The sequence below is a fragment of the Larimichthys crocea genome, chromosome XIII (assembly GCF_000972845.2).
Source record: "Larimichthys crocea isolate SSNF chromosome XIII, L_crocea_2.0, whole genome shotgun sequence".
Taxonomy (NCBI): domain Eukaryota; kingdom Metazoa; phylum Chordata; class Actinopteri; family Sciaenidae; genus Larimichthys; species Larimichthys crocea.
Window position 1 is genome coordinate 3348989 of NC_040023.1, and position 23378 is coordinate 3372366.

The window sequence follows — 23378 nt, forward strand, 5'->3', positions numbered from 1 at the left end:
GGTGTTTTAACAGATCTCTGCAGATTCCATAGAGGCTAAATCACAGAAAGTGTGAGAGTGTAAACTGACAAGCCGGTATACTCTACTTACGACAACTACACAACAAATGACACTGACCTTTTCACAGCACTCACCAATCCCTCCCTCCCCTCTCATCTAGTTTTTTTTTCTTTCTTCAACCCAGCTGTGACCTGTGAAAACTCACTGCATGTGCCTCCCTGTTGGTTTGAGAATCACACAATAGCAAAAATATTTGTGTCCTCATCATTCACAGTTGTTTTAAACCCCCCCTGCGGCCCCCAGCAAAACCCAAACCTTACTTTCTATCACTCTGTACTTGTATCTCTCTATGGTTGATCCCTCCTTCCTGAGGAATAAATCACTAATCCATCACTCTAGTCCAGCCCCATCCTAAGTCGACACACACATACACTGACTCTGTGCCTCTAACATCTGTTCCAGAGCTACTAAGCGGGTCGTCGACCTCTGGGCTGACGATCTTTGCACAGAGGAGAAAGGAGGGAAAGGCAGAGGAAGGAGAGGGACAAAGACATGCAGGCAAGTGACGTAACACCAAATTTAGAATCAGATAAAGAAAGCTAAGGTGAGACAAAATCAGATCCAAGGTGCTTCCAGAGACAAAGGGTGCTATTGGATGGTAGAAAGAGTTTCAGAAAAGTGGACACGACTCTTACATGAGGGGTATCTGTGTCTGAGACAACAGAGTATCTACTAGTTTTTATATCTCATGTAGCATGACCACATTTGAGCCATAGAAGTAGTAAGAAACATTTTTTCTAAAGGATTTCTAAAGAATTGTTGACAATTGTATTTATTTTACTTAGAAAGTCATTTAACAAAACTTCTTTCATGCAGTTGCAGCTCCATTTTTTTTGATTAATAAATGATGATAGCCCGAAGCTGTGTTGGGCTGTAACGCATTGCTTAATGTCATACAATTTCTCAGGCACAAGCAGTATGAGAGAGTATAATTAAAAATACATTACAGTTACTAATCATATCCGTGTTGTTTTGACAACTTGGTTGTCAATTAGGTTGTTTGCTGTTTTACTGGGAGTTTGATGAAGGGTTCAAGGTAGCTGATCGACCGGGCGGGGGGTGGAAGAAAATGCAACTGCCGGTAACTTACACTGACCTTACATCAGACGACTTTTCAAATGATTTCACTATTGCAGAACTCCTGGAAGTTTTGCTGAAAGTTGCAGCACACTCCCATCATCCACATCATTTGATGCCTTTTTCTCATCTTGGCGTTCCGATAAGATCAACGTTGTTATCAGAGGTTTTTAGACTCGTCTCATTGAAATTAAAAAGTCTTTTCAAAGTTTTATAGGCCTAAGTTGTCTTATGTGGTCTTAGCAGGTTGGTAACTTTAATCACCTGTGAGCCTGAATCCAGGAATCACCTGATATTGAGTCGGAGGCTCGAAGGTAGCGCTTAATAGTGTGGTTGGAGGCTCTGGTGATGTTTAAAGGAACCTTTTGACAAAGTTGGGCTAAGAAAGTGGCTTGAAAAGTAATTAAATGAATCAATCATTGCAGTCAAGTTACTAAGTATTACTTTTTAAACAAAAAAAAAACAAAAAAAATTTGACCAGGGCTGGCCAGAAATGACATTATATACCTTTTTGTATGACACAAGAAATCCATCTCCATCACTTTACGTATACGTCACCTAACATGTTTTGAACAGAGCGGACAGAGTCATTGGTAAATGTGGTAACATTTGTTCCAGCAGAGTTTTTGTTTTCACTGCAATGAAGTTTTTTAAGAAATACCTGCAAAACTTCTGTAAAATGGTTGTTAAACTTTTAAAGGAGCATCTTTCAAAAGTTCAGAAAACAGATAATTTGGTCTGTGTATCGATAATAGACGCACACACACACAATCCATCCTACACTGGTGAAAACTTCGAAATAAAACCATTAAAGGCTGAATTTATTTTTCATTTAAGCTGCCAGTATAGCTGATATTTTGTGTCAACGCTATAATTGGATTTTTTTCACAAGGCCATTTTATTGCCCAGGAAGCCCTCAGAAGCAAAACATATAGCACATCAGTAGACTCTAAAGGTAATTTAATTCTTTGTGTTGGGCTTGCTGCTCCTGAAAGAGGATTGAAGTAGACTTCACAGCAGGTTTTACAGACTGTTGAGTAAAATCCTCCCACACCAGGCTCTGATAATTTCCCTGGGCATTAAAAATATTAAAAGCATATTGAGTAGATGTGGTCAGGGGGCGTTCCATCATCATCACAGAGGTGGACGACACTAGTGACACTCGCTGGCTGATATTGGGCTTTTTAATAAAAGTCTTCTAACAGTCTGTCAGCCCATCTTTAGCTGCAATAAATCGAAGGGGAAAGAATGTGGTGGAGATGAGATGAGATGGAGGGAGGGCAAACTGGAAAAGTGAAAGTCAGAATGAGTTAGAGAGAAGATAAGTCCAAAGTCCAATTTCACATGTTAGAGGGCCAGTCTTTTTCCTCGACTGTTTAATGTGCTTATAAGACGAGAAAATGCCGCCTTCATATCGCCTGCCAACGGCTCAGACATTAGGAAGGAAGATGGATGGAGGGAGGGAGAGAAAAGAAAGCGGGAGGATTGGAGATGGGCTATGAAGAGAGGGGTTGTTGAAGTGGCATGCAGCACTAGAATAAAGCAGACAGAGCTGGTGCCATGTGAAAAAAAAAGCGACAGATCAAGAAATCTGACAGGCACCATTGATTTTCTTTTCTTCACTTGAGTGTTTTCAGCCTCCCTCTTCTCAAAGCGCTGCAATCTGAGAGGCCACCTGAGACACTGGCAGCTTATATCTTTTATTCATATTTCTTTTCTTTCTTTTTCTCCCCCTACTTTTGCCCTACATGTTTTTTATCTCCCTCACAATTTCCCATAATTCCTGCCCCAACAATATGTGTAACTTCCATCCCGGTGACCTCTCGTTTCTCTCCGTCACACTGGAGAGACATAATAGCCCCCCATTGTCTGCTTTCTCTCTCCCAGATTGTTCTCGCCGAATATTTGCAGTCTAACTCGTCACTTACGATGATGACTGTACTCATGTTGAAGATACAGTGCGAGGTGTATTGTGCGGGTGACGTTACAGTGAGATAATGTTGCACTGAAGTTCTGAGAATATATTGGTTTTGAAAAATATTCTTTGTTGCTGCATTCAGGGAAAAGCAGGAAGCACTTCCACTGCTATGTTGATGATATCCTGCTATATATCTGCACTGCTCTTGCCAAATAGGTTTTCAATTATAAGGAATTTGTCTTGGTGCAAAACAAACTTTAGTTGAGGAAGATTTAAGAAGAATTAAGAAATATACACAATATAAATTCTAATATATACAATATAAAGATCAATCTGCAGACAGTTTTCTCGATTCAAATCCATCAAAAGTTCATTCTAAACATCTTTTTTTGTCCGACCAATAGTCTAAAACCCAAATATATTAATTTAACTGTCAGAGAAGACTATAAAATCCAGCAAATATTCACATATGAGAAAGTGGAACCAGAAAATTCTTAGTACATGTTTAAAAAGTGATCATCAGATAAACTTGAATGTACCTTTCCGCTCTCTCAAAATATTCTTTTACAACACTTGTCACATTCACCCACTGATGGCACAGGCTGCCATGCAAGGAGTGGTAGTAGCCATGCAAAGACACTTCGGCTGGACTAAGGTGATGTAGGAATGGAACCAGCGACTTACCGATGACCGTTCTCAAAGCCTGCATCAAAAGCACACACAACTTCTGCCTGACCATCAGCAACTCCACTTCAACTCCTCACCACAGAGTGATTTTTGATAGGACACTCTCTTTGTACGTCAAGCAAACCTCATTACCGTAAGTGCCTTTTTCCACTTGAAAAACATAGCTCGTCTCTGCCCATCCCACTCCCTTTCTGCTGCTAAAACTCTGATCTATGCCTTCATTACATTGAGACTCCGCTACTGCAACAGCATTCTTTATGGTACATCCTCCAAAGGACAAATACGCTCATGAATGCAAATGTTTTTGGCAGCACCCTTAAGGGCACCGAAGAACATCTTTAAAGCTTCAAAGTTATTGATGATTCTTTGGCCGCTTGGGTCAGAAACAAGCTGTAAAAACAACACTGACATAGAGTATTATCAGTCGATTTGGTGAACACATCTGGTCACCTATGAATAAATTTAGTCTGGTTGTTGCTCTGATTTGGTTTTTCACAAAGTCCTGAGGCAAATATCTGGCAATATAACTGCTAAGTGCTGCACTATGTTTGCCAGCCAACTGTGCCTGGCTGATTTTTGGTGGTGGCTAGGTAATGTAGCGTACATTTCTGCCTGCTTTGTCAGAAAACAATGTTGACAAGGCTGGTGAGACTGAGCAAAAATAAAGGGCTGAAAGGTGCTAAAATGCCCTGTAAGGCTGAGCAGAGTCAGGTGATAATTCTCTCTGTGGTAGCATATCTATCGATAACCGTTGTCCAAATTGATCAATGATTAAAACCACTTTAAGAGTTGACCTTCTTCTTCTTTCTTCTGGTAGAGGCTGTTCAATCAATGCGAATCAATTCATCAAGTCTGAAACTCACGTGTTTCCATCTTAGGAGACTGTACGGAAAAAAAGAGAAGCACTCACAGCAGAGAGAGAGGACAGAAAAGAGAGGTAGGATTGATGAAGATACAGAGAGTTATTGAAGGAAAAGACATTAATGGAGTGGATAAAAATAAGAATGAGGGCTGGTCCTCAGTGTGGAGCTCTCTCTCTCCTGCTGCACTCAGAGTTTTCAGAGCATGTCCAAATCCTGATAATAACTCTTTGTCAAAGAGGGAGCGTGCACGCACACAGATGCAGAGATTCATACATGTTATGCACACGCACTTCTATGATCTCCAGGCTTTCATTTCAAAAGACTAATGTATGAAACGTACAGCCACTGATGATGTGGCATAGACTGAAAGCGAGGGAAAGAAAAAGAGAGAGAGAGAGGATGTGATGAAGTAACATTTAAGGTCACATAAGTGCACAAGGCAAAGGCTTAAAAGGCTTATGTGGTATTCACTTCAGAGAGAGTATGACAGACAGACAGACACAGACAGATAGAGAGGAGAGTTTTGATAAATCAGGAGAGTGAAATAGCTACTAAAAATCATACCTCTGAGATCACAATAAATCAGAAACTGAGAATACTGTTTTTATTCCAATTTGCCTAAATGTACGATCTCCACTTGTGAACATGTTGCATATTTGATATAGGATGAAAATGCTCAACAAGTCTCATTCCAACTCTCGTTGGCTGTGCTGGAGCTACGACTATTGTCATTATTGATTCATCTGCTGATTATTCCCTCAACTGTCTATAAAACGCCAGAAGGCAGTGAAAAATAACCCTCACGATATCCTAGAGTGCCAGATAATGTTGTCGAAATGTTTTTTTTAATCAACCAACACTCCAGAACCCATTTACTTTACTTATCGTATACGAGAACGAAAAGAACCTTGAAATATTTTTGCTTGAAAAGTTACTTAAACGTTGAATTGATCAACAAAATATCTATCAAAATAGTTGGAGATTAATTTCCTTTTGATCGACTTATCATCGTTTCAGCTCTATTTTGTACTTTATTAAAGAGTAAGAGAGATCACTGTTAACTTGATTTGCTTTGGAAACTAGTTAAATTCTCCCAGTGTCAGACATTGTCAAACATTTGTTACCTACATGCTAGACGTTAGTTAAATTCTAGACATTAAAGATGCTAAATTCATCTTATATCAGTGAACTTATGGCATCTGCTGGTTGCATTTCCAATTCCAATGTCAGATAAATTACTAACAGAACAACAACAGCCACCAACATGGCATGTTTTCTGGGTTTTAACACACACTAACTTCTGGCCCTGCAGGAAAACCACGGCAGACCTCTTTTCAGGAACTCAGACCTCCATCTGGGAGGAGGCTGACCTCATTCATAACACGTCCATTGGAGGGTAACACTATTTCCATCTGGGTCACAAAGACAAGAAATAATGTCCTCCATCTAGAAGTAACAATCACATTTATGTGATTGAAAACTTCAAGCAACATGAGTGGCTCCATCTTTCCATTACTTTGGATTCCAAGCAGGCAAATACAGATCAATTCCCTGCTATGAAATCTGGGACTATTTAAGGGCTCTTAAGTCATGCAGGTGAACGTATTGCCACAACTCAACGGGGAATAAAGTGATTTGTGATAAAAGCCTTCTTGGCACTGGATACTGATTTAATTTTCCCCGAAACACTGACACTCTCGTTCCTGTTCAATCAGAAGCCATGTTTCTTTCTTGTCTAACCAGTAGTGTGTGAATACAAAGACAAGACTGTCTCTCCACACACAGCATCGCTGCTTTGCAATCATCCAAAGCATACAAGTTTCTTCTTAGTGTCCTTTTCTAATGATGTATGCACACATATTACTTCCCCCCTTGCACTGTAGTGATATGAGCCAGCTGATACCACAAGGAAATAGAAAATGTTCATTTATATAATATTTATATAATATTTTTTCAAGAAGTGGGACTGTGGAAAGCCTCCTCGCAGCCATTCCTTATGAAATATTTACACCGGGAAGCTCAGCATCGCAGTCGGTAACAGCACACATTTATTAACCAGTTCAGTCCTCGCGCTGCACCACTGTTCCCTCTCTACATGCATGAGATATTATTGCATAGAAATTATAAATTAAACCGGACATTTGCATATAATAATAGCAAATGCGCACCGTGACTTCGGAGGCGAATGAAATTTGTCCTGCTGAGTCAAAGACAAAAGAATTATGCACGATTTGTGCTGTAACTACATAATTTGAATACATTTTCACGCTCACTTGGCAGTCGGACACAAAACACATCGGCGCAATCCTTTAAATGCACTTTCCTCTGTTTTACAACAGCAATTTCATGCACGCAAATGAATAAAGTGCACGGTAATAGAGCAAGGTGAGCGTTCACAAAGTGCGGGCAGCTATTTTTTGTTTATTTCAGTTAATGACCAAGGCATCACAGCTTTATGAGTTATAACACATTTGGTGGAGGCAGTTAATCAAGCATTTGGTCCAGTGCTGTGAACACTCGAAGCTGTTGCTTTGAGAAAGACTTGTGTTCGCCAGCATACGGCTCGGGTCAGCGCTGCATCTGTCCGTGTAGACACAGCAGGGGGAGAGAGAGAGAGAGCTATAGCTGGCTTCCCGACTGTAGCGCGCCATGTGTTTGTGTGGGAAGGGCCAGGTTCCAGGAGACGCCGAGCCAAGCGTCTGCACAGTTGGTGCATCAAAGGGAGTCGAGCTATAACATTTGCTGATTACACAATATGGGAGTCTATAAGAGAGGATACGAGTGGGATATCTTTGTTAGGTTACGGTTGCCTTTAGTAAACGTGGAAGGAAATGAAAGAGAAAGGAGAGCAGAGAGAGAAGGATTAAACAAAACAAGACGAACACTGATGGATAATTAATGACACTTTTCCTCTTCCTCCCTGTCTCCCTGTTTCTGCTCTGTACAGCGCTGTGACCTCTATCGAGTGCGTAATTCTAGCACAGCCCCCCCCCCCAATAGTATATGAAAATCCATAGAGTCTGCTGTACACTGAGCGGACCGAAATCAGTGCGATCAGGCTGCTGACAGGCCGGGTCGTGGCCCTCCACCCAGACAGCTTATTATATCAGCAGTAGCCTCATTCCCGTGGGGGGGAGTGGGAGCCACAAGTTAGCTCGTCTCTCTCTCTCTCTCTCTCTCTTGCAGACAACATGGCCTCAGCAGATGAGCTAGTCACAGTTTAGAAGCCAGGTTTGAGGTCTTCTTCAAGAGCACATTGATATTTTTAGACACAATTTGAGACATCTGAGCTGTCCTCTCCTCTGAGATAATCCGACAGGAAGCTATGACAGATATTCATGCTTTTGCACACAACTTGCACTAATGTAAGACAAATGCCCACCTACCACAATCACAGCAGTACTGTTTCTAAGGCCTTAAACAAAAAGTGCAAACACCTTTCATAACCCTAGACGTTTCCTTCATCAGTTCAATCATCAGACAACACCAACACTTTTCCTTTCCCAAAGAAAAGTCCTTTCGTTAAACAAAGCAATGACTTTTTCAAAGTATGGTAACTAAACAAGTCCAATAATAACCAACCTGAACGTATAGTCACGTGCTAACATGCTATAGAATATCAGCCATACAGTTAACAGGGTAACAGGATTATAGAGAGATTATTAGAGCACACGTGCAAGCACATACTGTGCATGAAGCAGAGTTGGAAATTATCAATCACTTTGCAGGCTGAAATTGGTTCATTGAGTTCAAAGATTCACCATCAGTGACCAGATATCCACAGCTCTTCATGTCACTGTTTGTTTGTAAGTTCTGTTTGTGGGTATAAAACTAGGCCTATGTGGACATAATAGCTTAGCTTAGTATCTAAGAATCTGTTTCAGTATTGCACACTTTCAGTGCTTACAGCTGGGTTTTAAGTCACAGAGAGGGTAGCTACAGTACTGAAAGCTACTGATTCTAACATGCAGTTGCTCGAACGATGAATTTAAAGGCCTTGCAAACCCCGTTACTATAAGCGATAGAGTCTCTAGACACGCTGTCGCTTGTGTTTGTATATTTCTAACAAAATGATGGTTTCACATCATGAACTTTTTTCCAGTTTTAGCTTAGTTGTAGTTTTCTCATTGGTTCAAACTCGCCAATGTTCACTGTACATAGCTGATGTCACATCCTAAAGGATACGCACCAATTAGAGTTTAGCAATTGTTGAAGTGGCAGTTGTAGGGTGCTATCACACCACATCCACACAGTGAAAGTCTTCACTTTACTTCACAACAGTCATTGCAAACTTTAACTCTGATCGTTGATCGTAGTCATGATGATAGTCAATGTTTTATCTAAATGTCCACAATACGAAACAAAGTTTTCAAGGGCTTTAAGAATAAATCTCCATACAATTGTCCTGCAATGATATTTGTTTGTTTATTATACAAACAAAAGTATTTCTGTTGCTAGATTCCCACTGAAGATGCCATTGATGCCATGTCTGACATTGTGTCCGTCCGACTGACCCCTAAACAAATCCATAACATCTACAGATCCCCCTCAGGGGTCACAAGTGTAGCTATCCATGCTACTGAGGTGAAGGAGAATCCTGATATAGTTCTATCCTTAGCTGCAATCGATCTGCTGACAAACAACACCCGTCTTCCCTATCCTCTCATTTAGCCTCTCCTTTTTCTTTTCCCCCCCTCCTCCATCTATCTCCCTTCTCCTCCAAACCATCTCCAATGTCAGTTTGTCGTTTTTTAACAGCCCTTGATCTTTGCTAAATGCCTTGGGCCTAGCTCGCTGCTGTCTGGGCTCCCTTGGTATCGTTGCTCTAGATCTTTCTGTCCCGCTCCTGCCAACGCAAACTGGCAACAGGACGGCTAGAACCCGGCCTTCTGGCCTTTCTCCTTGTTACTAAACTACCCAAAAGTGGGTTCAGATGCGTCATGTTGTGCTGGGATTCATGAGCGCGTGAATCGCAGTGTCCTGGTTTAGTTGCTCTCGGCTTCCATCACTCCTCCCGCATCTTGTCCAGGCAGCCAAGCAGTCGGTCTCTAACCCTTGTTTACCCGGCATATAAGTGCTCAGGTTTAATCAGGTCTTTGCCCGTTTGCTACAAACAATCATTCAAAAAGTTAATGTAAGTACAAACCTGCATGCATCGGGAGAGGAATGTTATTGTTCTAACGTCCATACAGCAGCTCGGACAGTCTGAAAGGCTTGTGGTTAGCTTTAGTTGTAGCTCTGGTGTAAATGATATTGTAAGGGCAAGTTAAATAGGACACTGAATCAAACCTCTCTCCTTTCAACCTGCCAACGTGTATCGCATTACCTCGGAGGTGAATTGTCCCACATGCACCCAGAACTGAAAGGGTTACTGTGCTTTTTTTTTCTTCAAAACTCTCTAAGGGCTCTAAAAAGGGGGACATCCCCTACTGAGAGAGGCCTCCAGGGTGAAGGGCTTTCGAGGCAACAAAGTGTATATTTTAGCTCATGTCCCAGAGCAGCACGCTGCACCGGCACGGCACCAAGAGCCCAGAAGACACAGAAGAACACACCCAGCCACGTGCAGGAAATGCACGCACACCGTCTGCACGCAGTCACAAAAGACACACACTGCAGGGACACACACTTGAAGATGAAGATGGTAATTATTCTCCCAGCATCAACTTCCTTTCTTTGCAGCCTGGAGGCAATTATTCCCTTATTCAGGTCAAGGATTGTGATGAGAAATCAGTGATAAAGATAGACAGCCACACGGAACATAGGGCACCAGTTTGGCAAGTTGTAGCACGTCCCATGGTTTGACTTCAAAATGCTGTTTTCTACCAGAATAACACAATATACCACAAATATACCTCAGAGTGAATGATGTTAGCATCAGTAAGCATTCTAAACTGCATGAATACTACTAAATCTAACACATCATGTGCCCCCTAAAATTATAATATCTGTGAGTTGTGCTGCAGCTTGTGATGCTTCAGTGACTTTTCTCATCGTGACATTTTCCTTCGAGTTGAGACTGCAGTCCAGATGTTTCCAGCTGTAACAACACACTAAAGTATTCACAAGCTAAGACATTCCTCGCATTTTAATGCCGCAACCAAATGTAATAAATCGCTCATTTGAAACAAACAGTTACTAAAAACGAAGAAAGGATTTATGAATAGCTGGAGCAACCAATCCAAGACCAGTGCCCCCCCTCTGAGCGGAGACTACAGTGACGTAGGTTGGATATTTCATCACACAAACCAAATCCTCTCCCATCAGTCACCATTGACTCCTTCGCATTGTTCCCAGAAACTTAAAGTGGATTTTGACAGTTTCAGAGTAAATGTTATTACGTGCAGGGACAAAGCTTTGACACAGTACGTACGTCAGGGAGTTATCTAAGGCCAAAGAGAGTGTCGGCAGTGCGGAGGATCCATGTGAAAGGTGATATGAGGAAAGTTATGTTATCATGAGAGAAAACTCTGACTGTGTGTAGCTCAGGAGAGTTGAGGGTGTGAAAGGCAGATGGGAGAGGCAGGAGCATCAGTCTTCTCCAGCTGCTCGCTGGCACAAACACTGACGACAAGGTTAAGACCCCTCTGGCTCTAACTTTTTGTCTTCCCCTCTCTATCTTTCCACTTCATTTGCAAACACCCTCATACTCTGTATATCTCACTCTCTCACTCTTTTTTCCCCCCCACTTATCACACCTCTGCTGAAGACATCCGATGTACTGCATGACAGCTTCTAATCACAACGTTCCCCCCAATTCCTCACTCCTGACGTTCTACCTCGCGCGGTGATCATGCATCCTTCGAAATGTGTGACTCACGTAGCAAACGTATTGAATGAATCCATGAAAACGAGTACGATTTTGGCAGCGCTTGTGTTTACAGATCGTACACGTGTAGGCGAACTGACGGGTGTGCATTGTGCCATATTGCTTCATCTCCGCACGGCATGCAAATGTTGAATAAAGATATTTACTGTTCACAGCATATCTTCTGCTGCTCTTTTGCTCTGTCTGTGCTAAATCCTGTTATCTTTACATAATGCAAAATTGTCCCGAGAAGATCCACAAATCCTCTTGGTGGGCTACACTTAACACGTCGACTAGGACTCTGCTGTGTGTCCTAGCAGGATTGGTGTGTGGGTAGAAAAACAGGCCGTGTGGGAGGGAGAGGGAGGCGGGGAGCTCTTTCCTAAAAGTCATCACATTAATATACAGTAAGGCAAGGGACATTGCTCTCTAATATACTTACATAAAGAGGATTTAACCTCCACTTCGTGTTCTCACAAACATAATCTAAGTCTTGCTCGGCTTTGCTTGTTTCGTGCAACTTCTCTGTATCCTAGGAAGATTTGATCAGAGATCAGAGCAGCTTTTCATATGGCTCGATGGTATTTTAACTGTGGAACCAGAGCTATGTTACATCAGGAAACACACTATCCAGGACATATGTTTCCTTGCTTTAAATAAGGCAGAAGAAAACAGCAGAAACCCAAATGTCATTCTTCCGTGAGGGAGGGTGGGGGGGTGACTGGAAAACTATGCCATGCCGCCTCGCCACATTCTAGCTGTCTCACTTTCATATTTCCTGCGCTGGTGATGAAAAAAGAGAGAAAGTGTCTAAAAATACCAACACACACCCTACAAACAGCCAGCTCAGCGAGAATTTCCCCTTCACAAGCGATCGTGTCGCACAAACAAGAGGCCTACGAGCTGCGTGATGGAGATATCCCACAATGCAGTGCAGTGGCTCGCACAGCACCGGCGTGCAGGGCTCGCCCCCCGGGGTCAGATGGAAAGATCACACGTTCAGACAACTCCTCGTCTTGCTCGCAGACTCTCTTATGTTCCCGCTCTACATCCTCCCATCCCCGTCTCCTGCAGGCTCCGCTGTGAAGTTCACACTTCAGTCTGTGCTGATGCAGAGCGAAGAATCACATCCTCGCTGGTTAGCGGCTGCCCCGGTTTCTCATTTTTGAACCACAAAGCTGTGGATTACAACTGGTTGAAGTGTGACACTTTACTACACCGGGGTGATAAGAAATTCTGCCACGATGAAAATCAACACGGCTGCTTAGTTTAGCTCTGCATAATTAGCTTGTTCCACATTTATATTCCTTTAGATCCTTTAAAAAACGGTATAAACAAATTTCATGTGATGTAATGTTGAATCTATAATAAAGGTATGATAGTAGTTACATTTAACTAAAGCTTTACCTATAAGTTACAGAAGATCATAATGTGTTATTAATTATTTATGGCATGGATCCACATTAGATATCACCAGGGCATCTATTACCTAGGGCTACTTTTCTTGGAGTTCACAGGAAAAAACATCTACAGCAATTAAACAGAGTGCAAACACTTAATTAAATCTCACTCAAATCAATCTCCACACCATTGCAAATGTTAGTTTTTTCAGCACTTATCCCCCAGTGAAGGTTACCCTTGGGAAACGACAAGCAAGCATCCTAATTTCCTGTATTAATGAACTGTTTAGGACCAGATGGGCTGCTTGATTGTGCTGTAATTTATTTAAGATTGTTTTCATTATCCAAAGAGGACTTTCTCGTGTTGCTTGTTGTTGTCAGCCCAAAATGAAGTGATACTCAATTTCATATTTTTTAAAATATTCACATCTGAGATACTCTAACCATTTTAATAGATTTTGAAGTTATGAAAATAGTTCCTTGTTTGGTGCATGTCAGCTTTATTTTAAACTATCTGAAGCTGATGTAGATCTATCCTGATCTGTGGCATCAACCCTGAACACTGGACCAGTATATTTTAGATTTAACTATGCTTTACCATGTGCGGCCATGTCATCTTTCCAGGCACAGACGGAAGAATCACAGGAAAGATACAACATGCCGTCAGATGAAGATTCAAAGAGTAATATACAAAGTGCAGAGGACACAAATGGAGAGAGCAACGTTCGCTTTCACGTGCAGTCGTATTTAGGGCCACAAGGCGACTATAAGTGGAGATATCTGCCTCTTTAGCTGTTGAAATGCTGCGTTGTGTTAACAAGCTAATCTAACTGTGTCTGTCTGCTGAACAGGTAGTGTACAGTGACACGTTGGAGCTTTTACACTAAAAATAGCTGCATGCTGAGGCTGGGAACTCACTATGAAGCTTCGTTAAGCTTACTGCTTACTGCTCAATGTCCATCCGACCGTAAGAACACATGGCATAAGAACCACTTTGTATGAACAGTTCTAACAAAGTTTCCACATAGGAGAGATTCAGGCAACTAATTGGTGAGAATGATGGGTCTGATGGACTGCACACAATCTGTGCTTTCATCTGTACCTCCTTCACGTTCTTCCGTTACCTCCCGTTCTTGGCGTGTTTACTCCACTCTTCTTTCCTGTGCTCCGCCCTCCATCTTATTATCCATCTGTGTGTTTTTCCCCCTCCTCTTCTAGTAAAATGTGTATGTGAAACAACACATCCCCACCGTGTAGGGTAACAGCTTGCAGCAGCACAGTACTCTGATCGGTGACAGCCTTGTAAGCTTCAATGCATTCAGTCACTGTCGGTGCTTTCACTTGAGGACAACTCGAGTTGTGTCGTGCTTTGAGTATTCTGTACACTTCATGTAAAAGACAGAGGCTGTTATATTCACAGCTTGACAGCCAACATGCCGAACGCAGGCTGTTTATGTGTGTATGTCCTGTTTTTGCACATGTTAGAGTATGCAGAAATGTGATGCACATTCATTTTTTTCACCAGTGCTGTCAATCAGCAGCCGGCGGCAGTCAAAGAAGAAGATCACTGTTCCAGAAAATGTAAAGAAGAAGCAAACATGGATGTCAAATATTAAAAAAACAACAATTTAGCAAACGTTTTACGAGGAATTCGACATGTGTTTTCAGAAGCCCTTTGGCAACACCTTTGGGGCGACTGTGATAAAGCGGGTTGTCCACTAATCAGATGATTTGCGCTCCGGTCTGCATGTTGAAGAGTCCTTGGGCAAGATACTGAACCCTAAATTGCTCCCGAAGGCTGTGCCATCGGTGTGTGAATGTGAATGAATGGTTAGCTCCTAAAACCAATGAGCAGTTTGCACCTTGCATGGCAGCCAATGCCATCAGTGTATGAATGTGTGTGAATGGGTGAATGAGATACGTAGCATAAAAGCACCTTGAGTGGTATAGAAAGGTGCTGCATAAGTACAGTCCATTCACCACTGAGCACCATGTCAATGCTTTCAATTGAGACCATTGTGCTATAGCTGCTTAGTAAAGTCAAAGATGTGACTACCTGCTCCACTGCCACCACCACCACACTTTTCCAGCCATTCATTCTCATTAGGAAGTCACAGAGGCATGTCTGGTTCCACAAGACTTTATCAGCAGCACTGACAATATTTATAATATCCAGCTCTGGACCCCATTAATCATTCGGATCTTTTCATATTTGGTGGCCACTCATTCAGCATGACACCGACAATCAGTGCAAATGAATTCCTGATTCAAATGAAGGTAAAAATCTCCACAAGCAAACATCAAAAGGAGAAGCCATGGGAGCATTATGGGAGCATCATGCTGTGCCCTGAGAGGCGGACAGCACATTTAATTGAACTCTACAGAATAATACTGCTCTTTTTGCTCACAGCTACACAGTAGAAAAAAGAAAAAAGGTTGCTATGTGATTGCACCAGCAGCTGAAGAAATGAGTCTGCAGTCATTACGACTGCTTGTAAATGCATCCAAGCCAGCCGGCGCCAGATCGATTTCTGTTTCTGATTGGCCCTCTGTTATTGCCCTTAGAGCCCTGCGAGAGGCTGGCTGGGTGGAAAACGCTGAGCTTAATTGATGCTGTCACAGTATGAAACAGGTTATAATTTTTCACCCGGAACATTTTATCTCCCTCTCTCTCTCTCTCGCCGTCGCTGCTCTTCTTTCATATAAAAAAACACTACACTACTCTGTTTGTATTTACGCGGCTGAGGTGGAGGCACAGCTGGTGGTTATTCTTCCATTAAATTCCTCACATTCTGCCCAAGCGAAGGGTAGAGTAGAGCTTCAGTGTCTCACAAGGGGGCGAGGATGTGGTGCTGAAAATGAATACGCATCATCATCAAGGAGTGATCTTGCATGTCTTGCCTGGGGTCTAGTCTGTCGTGTGATGTGGCTAATATCTCATTTTTAACAATTCGTTCAAACGTTTTCATTACATAGGAGGTAAGAGCCAGAGGCGATAATCATTTCATGACTCTGGTGAGGTGACTTTGCTCAGCTTCCCAAAGTCTGGCTAACCTCTGCTGTTCCATTAAAATGGTGTGCATCGAACCTTAGATAAAACTTATTTAACTCATCTGCCAATCCATTTTCTAATTCTGCTTTCCAACCATCGATTCAGTGTCTTTCCAGGCTGCAAATATTTTTTAGCAAGGAATGAGCATGTTATCATGGACAATAATGTAACATGATGTGTCAGTAAATTTGTCTAAATCTGCACAGGATTCTTTAAAATAGTCTCAGTTTGTGAGTGAAAAGAGTGATTTTGTTTCTGAATAGAGGACTCAGACCACCCTGCGACATCCTTGCAGTCTTTTCGGAGCATTAGGATCAGAAGTGGCTGGAGGAGCTTTGCAAAAAAAAAAAGATTTGTAGGCTCCCCTGATGGTCCCCTGACAAAGGCCCTGCACCTTCACCATGTCTTGCAGGGAAGATAACATACTGAAATAACTAGTGGTGACTAAAAAATAACCCAGAGTGAAGTTGGGTGCATCGGAAGATGTGCTCTGCATTCCTCTTGGCAAATAAAAAGGATGCAGAGAAACAGTTAATAACTCAATATCAGGGCTGTGCACTCTTTAACCAATCCTTCAACTTGCGGATGTTTATATATAAACACACGCCCCCTTCCTGTACTTCACCAGTCTTATGAGGGTCCCAAGAGCTGTCCAAAACTTTTCATGATCCAAGTTCTGTTCTTTGAGTGAAAATGTAGGCGTACTCTGTCAGGAACTTTGCTGTCAGTTCCTCCATCTTATTTCTTTCTTCTATTGCACATTAGCGAGCATAATAGAGTCTCCATGGTGTCACCTCCTCCTCACCTGAACAGTCCTCGCTCTGGTGGGGTACATATCACGGCATAACGGTGCCCTGTTCCATTACAGCGATGCCAGAATTGCAGCACTGAATGAGATTTTTTTTTTTCCGGCTGTGCTTGAGTCTGTGATTTCTGATCGTACTCCTGCAGGTTGGCCGTGAAAAAAACAGAAGACTAACACCACAAGAAAAACAGCTTGTAACCTTGATGAGCGTATGATGACAATAGTTTAGAGAACAGGATGAATGAATACACCTTTTCCAGGCAGGGAGTATCAAGCAAAGCGATTAAGAAAAAGCAAAGAAAAATATCAAACAAAGTCAACAGAAAAATCAACTACGAGAAAAAACTATATTTTGTTATGCCTACTGTACAGCTTCTCCGTCTAAAGGGATTAATTAAATTATTAGTCCCTTTAGACTGAAACTATGTCTCTCAAAAAACCTTTTGGAACGGACAGAGCGAGACAAGATGATCTAAAAAAAAAAAAATCACACTGAAAGAAGATGAAAGGCTAATTGAAGAGGGACAGGAAGAGGTGTAATGATTGAGTGGGAGAGATGCGGAGAAAAATGATGTCAAGAAGTGAAATGGGGTAAGAGAAGTTTTTTTTTTTGCGGTCTGGGAGAGAGGGAGTGATAGATGTCAGAAGAGGAGGACAGGGAGACACAAAGAGGTGAAGGCCGCTTTGAGATATGATCTCAACAGCGGCATCGGTGGAATTGTGCGGCGGCGGCGGCGAGTGTGTGTTCTCCATCCCGCATTATCAGTTGAGAGCTGTTGGCCCTTTTATGCTAAAGACCACATGTACACGCTCGCTCAAACACTTTTCTCCCCCCTGACTTCATTAGCCAAACCGCATGCAGAGCTCTGGGAGTAACTGGCTGCCCTTTCAGCCTCCTAATGGCTAGTAGAGAGGAAAGGAGAGGAGAGAACAGGAGGTGAACTAGCAGAATTACTGTCATTTATTACAAATCAAAGCCTATTTTCTTACTTGCTTTCATGCGTTGTTGTTGTTGTTGTTTTTTTATCCTTTCTCGTTAAGATTTTATTGTTTTAACCCGCTGCTCTTTTGCGATGCTTTCCTCTTCCTACTTAATTTGTTTTCATGCTTTTATTAGAAGACAAAAGGACGAATCGCAAATTATTCCTGATCAGTGTCTTTTGATTAGATTCACTGGAGTCAGTGCAGCTAGACTTCCCTACAACTGGCAATCTGAACAATCATGTTGCTTGAGCTTCATATATGATCTGTTCACTAGTGGAAAGCAAGTACAATTACTCAAGTACTATACTTAAGGGCAATTTTGAGGTACTTACACTTGACTTGAGTATTTCCATGTTGTGCTATACTGCACTCTCTATCCCACTTCATTGATTTGATGATTGTAGTTACAAGTTACTATTCAAATCAAGATTTTAAATAAAAAACAACAACTCATGATCAACTTTCTAAAATACAATTTGTTTCAGAATAAACCAGCGCCTGGTCTAGTTTGACCCTGTTGTTATAAATGTCTATGAGTTGTTGCAGACTTCAACGTTTCGTGAATAAATAACTGTTTGAATCCCAAAGCGATCAAATTATCCAATATTTCACAAAAGGCGCGACCCCTAGATTGGGAATGATTGGACTAAACAACCAAACGTCACTTCATAATGTAGTTAGAACAAGCTCCACTGACCGCCACTTGTGCTTTGATTAATAATCTAACAAGTTGAAATATAATAAAGTAATATTTTGATTCTTTAGAAACTTTGGTAGTTTTTACGTATGTAAGATTTTAAATGAATGACCGACTTATAATGGACTACTTATACCTCGTGGTAGTGGTATTTTTACTTACGTAAGAGATCTAAGAATTTCTTCCATCACTGGATTTGTTCATAACCAATTAAAAGCGGGCAGCTGCAGCCCATTCATAAAAAGAAATCCAAACAAATAACAACCACCATTCTCAGGATGATTCATACAGTAAGGATGTGCTAACAAGGACCGAGCTCTTAACTGGCTGTGCTCTAAGCCACATGTGTCACACACGGATTGATTGGTAACATCTTTGGTGTAGGCACACTCGCTGTGTTTTGCTCTGAGCCGTCCACCTCCAGCAGAGCAGCTGCTCTCTCGCCCTTATCGAGGGTTTTATCAGACTGGATGTCTGATGGGCAGGAGACGCTCCTCCCAGTAGGATCAGGGCAGATTATACGGCCGGCAGCGTGCATGGGAACCACTGACCTCATGTCAACCCATGCAGGCCACATCCTACTTTTCCCCTACATCTAAAAACACAACCTCATAGAGAGAAGATATTCACTAGTTTCATATATAGAATGTAACACGCAATGATTTGCAAACCCTCACAGGTTTGAAGTTTGACTTCATTTCCTCTGCACTGCCTCCCAGAAACAAGAATTATGGTTGCTGTAGTTTCATCTAAGGTGTCAGCACGTGCTTTACACATAAAATTCAGTTATCTAGGCAAGAGCTGTGAAACAGTTGTACAATGTCTTCTGTGGCTCTGTAGGAGAAAATAACCCTAATGACGTCATGATGGGATCATATTGACCACGATGTCCTTGTGATGTCATGAGGGTTATTTTTGCTTGAATTTCAGTTTTTTTACAGAAAGTTTCCCATTACTGTACAAGCAGAGGTGTGCAGCTTGAAAGAAGTGGACATTTAGAAAGCAGGGAAGCTCTAATGAAAGATGCTAATGAGTTGCATTGTGGGAACTGAAGTGTTAGCAACTACAAGTAAAGATATCTTGGTCTCTGCTGCTCCGATTTGGACCGTCCTTTGTTTAATCTTTCTCTTGTAAGTCTCTCAGACTGTCAGGAAGTGCAATACTAAATCACCTTAGAGTGAAGTAAGTGCATTTTGCATATAGTATAGTTTTGTAAATCAAGAAGCCACAGGCCCCATACCTGCTTGCACTACAAAAAGTCAAATTTCTGGTATGTTAAGGCAAGTAAAACTACCTGATTGTGGTTAGGCAACGACCGTGGTCATGAATATCGGTCCTGAAAACCTATTTATTCAATCAGATTATTATTAGAATTGTTGTCCTACACAAACACAACATTGTCTGGCAAAGTTTTAGCTGCTGTTAGCGGTTACGTGAGAGTTTTTGAGATTTTTGCATTTCCTTATTTGCAGAGCTTATTTGGAACAAGGTGCTGCTGCATATTTCTGTGCACCAAGTTCGAACACAAGAGTTTTTAAGTGTTAAACTCTTAATAAAGAAAGAAACGCTCTCATCTGAATGTTCAGGAGACTCCATTTGTTGACGTTTCCCATAAGTGTGCAACAATAAACCATAGCTGATTGTTGGTGGAAGACATATTTGAACCGCTGTCTATTTTGTTGATGTCTTGTATCCAAACCTAATAGCAATCATCATCATTACATGGTGATAATGGTTCATGGGAAAGTGGTATTACTAAAGGCAAACTGTAACATAAATCACATTAAAAATGAACAGAACAATTTCCTCTCCATTACTGTGTTACACCACCAGACCACAATGCCATTTTGCACTGAGCCTTTATGTCCGTCTCTTAATGATGATTCTACTCTGTCTTTTTTTTTTGTTACATAAAGCCTTCGGAAATCTCCTCTGAGAATATTCCACTGGCCCTCCACATCTGTCACCCTGCCAGAGGATGTACAAACAACATGCCTCTGCGGGGGGGAAAGTTAACCCAATCTAAGGCCTTGAGGGCCCGCTATGGCTCCACCAAGGTCTCCGAGCATCACGAGGAGCATTCAAAGGTTTTACTTGTCTCCCCTGGAAGAAAGAAAGCCCTCCAAGTGGCTGAGCTTGTGTGTTTCTACCCCGTGATACAGCGCTGACCTGCGTTTACATGACAAGACAGAAGCCGTAATTCAATGTGACTTTCCGGCCTTGTGCTTATGTATTCCATGCATACATGTGTTCAGGGACATCTTGTCAAGAATTTCTACTCCTGTCACAATAAAGCAAAGTCACCTATACGAGCAACACTAGACTGTTCCTGTGAAAGCCTACAATAGAAAGAGCATCGCACACAGCTTAGACATGCATGAGAAAGCCATTGAAGATGTTAAGAGGTAAGTAAGTAAGAGACTCTGCATCATTGAAACACACCTTGACTATGACATATATCATTTTCTATGTGCTTAATGCCTCAGGGTTAAAACCTCTGCTGGAGTGTATATATATATACAGTATATACAAGTTACCAGTGTGTGTGTGTGTGTGTGCAGGTGAGTGTGTTTATGAGCTGTGGTGACTGAGAGAGAGGTGCTTCAGCACACATTTATCTTCTTATGTAATAGCTACATTAGCATTAGCAGCACTTGCAGGCTAAACTCTGCCTCTGCCCAAGAAAACATCAGCAGCAGCAGCAGCAGCAGCTGCAGGATTCTGCCCATTTCACAACCCGAGACTAGAGCAGGTTTCCTTAGGACACGATCCCCAAATACAAATCAATTAGTCAAGACCACATTCCCATTAACCTGAGGTCAAATCCAATGCCGGCCACATTATGTGATCCTTCATCATTCTTTTCATTATTAGCTAGGCCTAAATGACAACCGCAGAGTGACCACTGTGCCTTTTTTTCGATCCTACAACTGCCACTCGTGTGACTTTCTGCACAAGATCCCATTCCTTGTTGCCAAATCTGACAGCAACCGGTTAAATCTGAAAGGGTTATACCGAAGGAACGCAAAAGACGGGTGGAATTTAGGACTGAAAAACATAGAGGCAGCTGTGCTGTATCAGCGTAGCACGACAGGACCCTGAATCAGGCTTGTTATCTCAAGGAAAAGCAGAGCAGTGGTCCTGGACACCTCAGTGACAGATGATAATTGAAGATGTCATGCTGTATACCCTGAGGGCCACTGGGCCCTGGCCTCTTATTTTATTTATCTAGTCCACAGAAATACTGTCTGACTGCAACAAGAGAAGCTCCAATATGGATAAAATGATAAATGACATGTTTTATATGATCCATGAAATGCAGAGATAGCAGCTATAAGAGGGCGCTGGCTATCCAAGCTGCATTACAACCACACTGACACACACCGGTTAGTACATCTCTTATCAACCTACTGCAAAGCAGTTAGAATAACTCCCCAGCCTGACTATTAGAGGAAGGAACCTCATTCAGATCGGCTTCAGCAGTAATCCTACTGCTCTACACAGCAGCAAAGATAACATATTGCGAAATAAACTGAAGATATTTGACTGATAGCTGATCTGGAATATCGGTCTATAAGAAAATACAGTTTCATGATGGGACACAGTCATTGTGATTCATTACACACACTCTGCAGCTTTAACAGGAATAGTCATATCCAAGGTAAACGTGAGTAGGGTCGACATAAAAAGCTGCAGATGCAGTTTCCCCTTTTTTCCTCATGCCTCTATCTTTCATGGAGATGAGAGTTTGAATGCACCTCATGGCCCTAAAACAGAGAGAAGGGGAGCTGAAAGATCCAGAGCACCACCATGCGCATCCATCCTTCCCTCTTGTCCCGCGTTAAGATCATTCATAAAAAAAATGGCAGGCCAGCACCGCTATCATCCTATTGGCTGCACAAAAGATGTTTTTGACCTCCTTTTCATTACACCATTAAACCACCATATTACTAACCTGTATGGACTGCTAAAACATCATAAAACATCTGTCTTAATGCAATCAAACAAACTGCAGGGGGTGTACGGGAATGCTCTCGGATCACATGCTGTAGTCTATTGCTTCACTCGGCGGTTTTTTTGTCACCACACAGCCGAAATACGCACCGTTTCCACGGGTAAACAAAAGCGCCTGCGACGCTTTTCCACAAGCTGAATTCATTCTAGCAGCGACAGCGTTGCATTAATATATTATGTAGTCTAAACATCAGCGATGTGCACGAATGCAAACCCCTCTTCCTTACCCCGATAAAGCCGATGTAGTGTCTGCGGTGTGGAGGAGGAGGGTACCCCTGCTCCTGTGCAGGACAGCCGGTGCAGGAGATGCTCGGTTCGCTCCTTCCTCTGGTGCTCCTGATGAATAATGTTGCGGGACCGACCGAGATCTCCGTCTGCTTACTGCTTACTGCTTACTGCACACACTCACACACATACACACACTGACTGGACTGACTGACTGACTGACTGACTGGCTGTGTGACTGACTTAGTGGCCCTTGGCTACAGCAGCCGAGCCCTGCAAACCATGTTACCGTGCAGGCGAGAGGCAGCAGTGATGGTGCTGCGGTGCTGGCTGGAGCTGGTCTCTCCTCCAAGGGGCCGGACTTTAGGATGGGATAGCAGCGGAGGGACAGTGTGTTTAAGTGGTGAGCGCCGTTGGAGTGGATTTAAACGGGGGGATGGTTTCGTTGGGATTACGTGGTGGGGGTTTAATTAGACAGCGCAGCGCCTATTGGCACCGACGTTGCGCACAGCCCTCCTCCTACTCTCCTCCCCTCTCTCCTCTCTCCTCTCTCTCTCTCTCTCTCCCAGGAAAGCAGATAGTGTGTCAAAACATAGAATTATAGCCCACCATGCTGTGTGTATAAGTGTTCACTGCGCCACATTTTTGTTTTTAGTGATGGGGACACACATGCATTACAAAAAACATCACTGTAATGTTCCTATTTGGAGCCAGATGCAGTGTGCATTGTACAGTAATGCATTTATAACCATATAATAGTCGGTTATACTGTGATAAACCATCATAATCTA

At 42.3% G+C, this 23378-nt stretch overlaps 1 protein-coding gene across 1 annotated transcript in view; it reads right to left on the minus strand.

Moving 5' to 3' along the window:
- The window catches only part of LOC104926998 (hippocalcin-like protein 1), a 36066-nt gene extending 13038 nt beyond the window's left edge, over positions 1 to 23028 (minus strand). Inside the window, exon 1 of the mRNA XM_019259790.2 lies at positions 22590 to 23028. The gene's annotated coding sequence lies outside the window, so the exon portion shown is untranslated. The remainder of the gene's footprint in view (positions 1 to 22589) is intronic.
- Between the last annotated feature and the right edge of the window lie 350 nt (positions 23029 to 23378).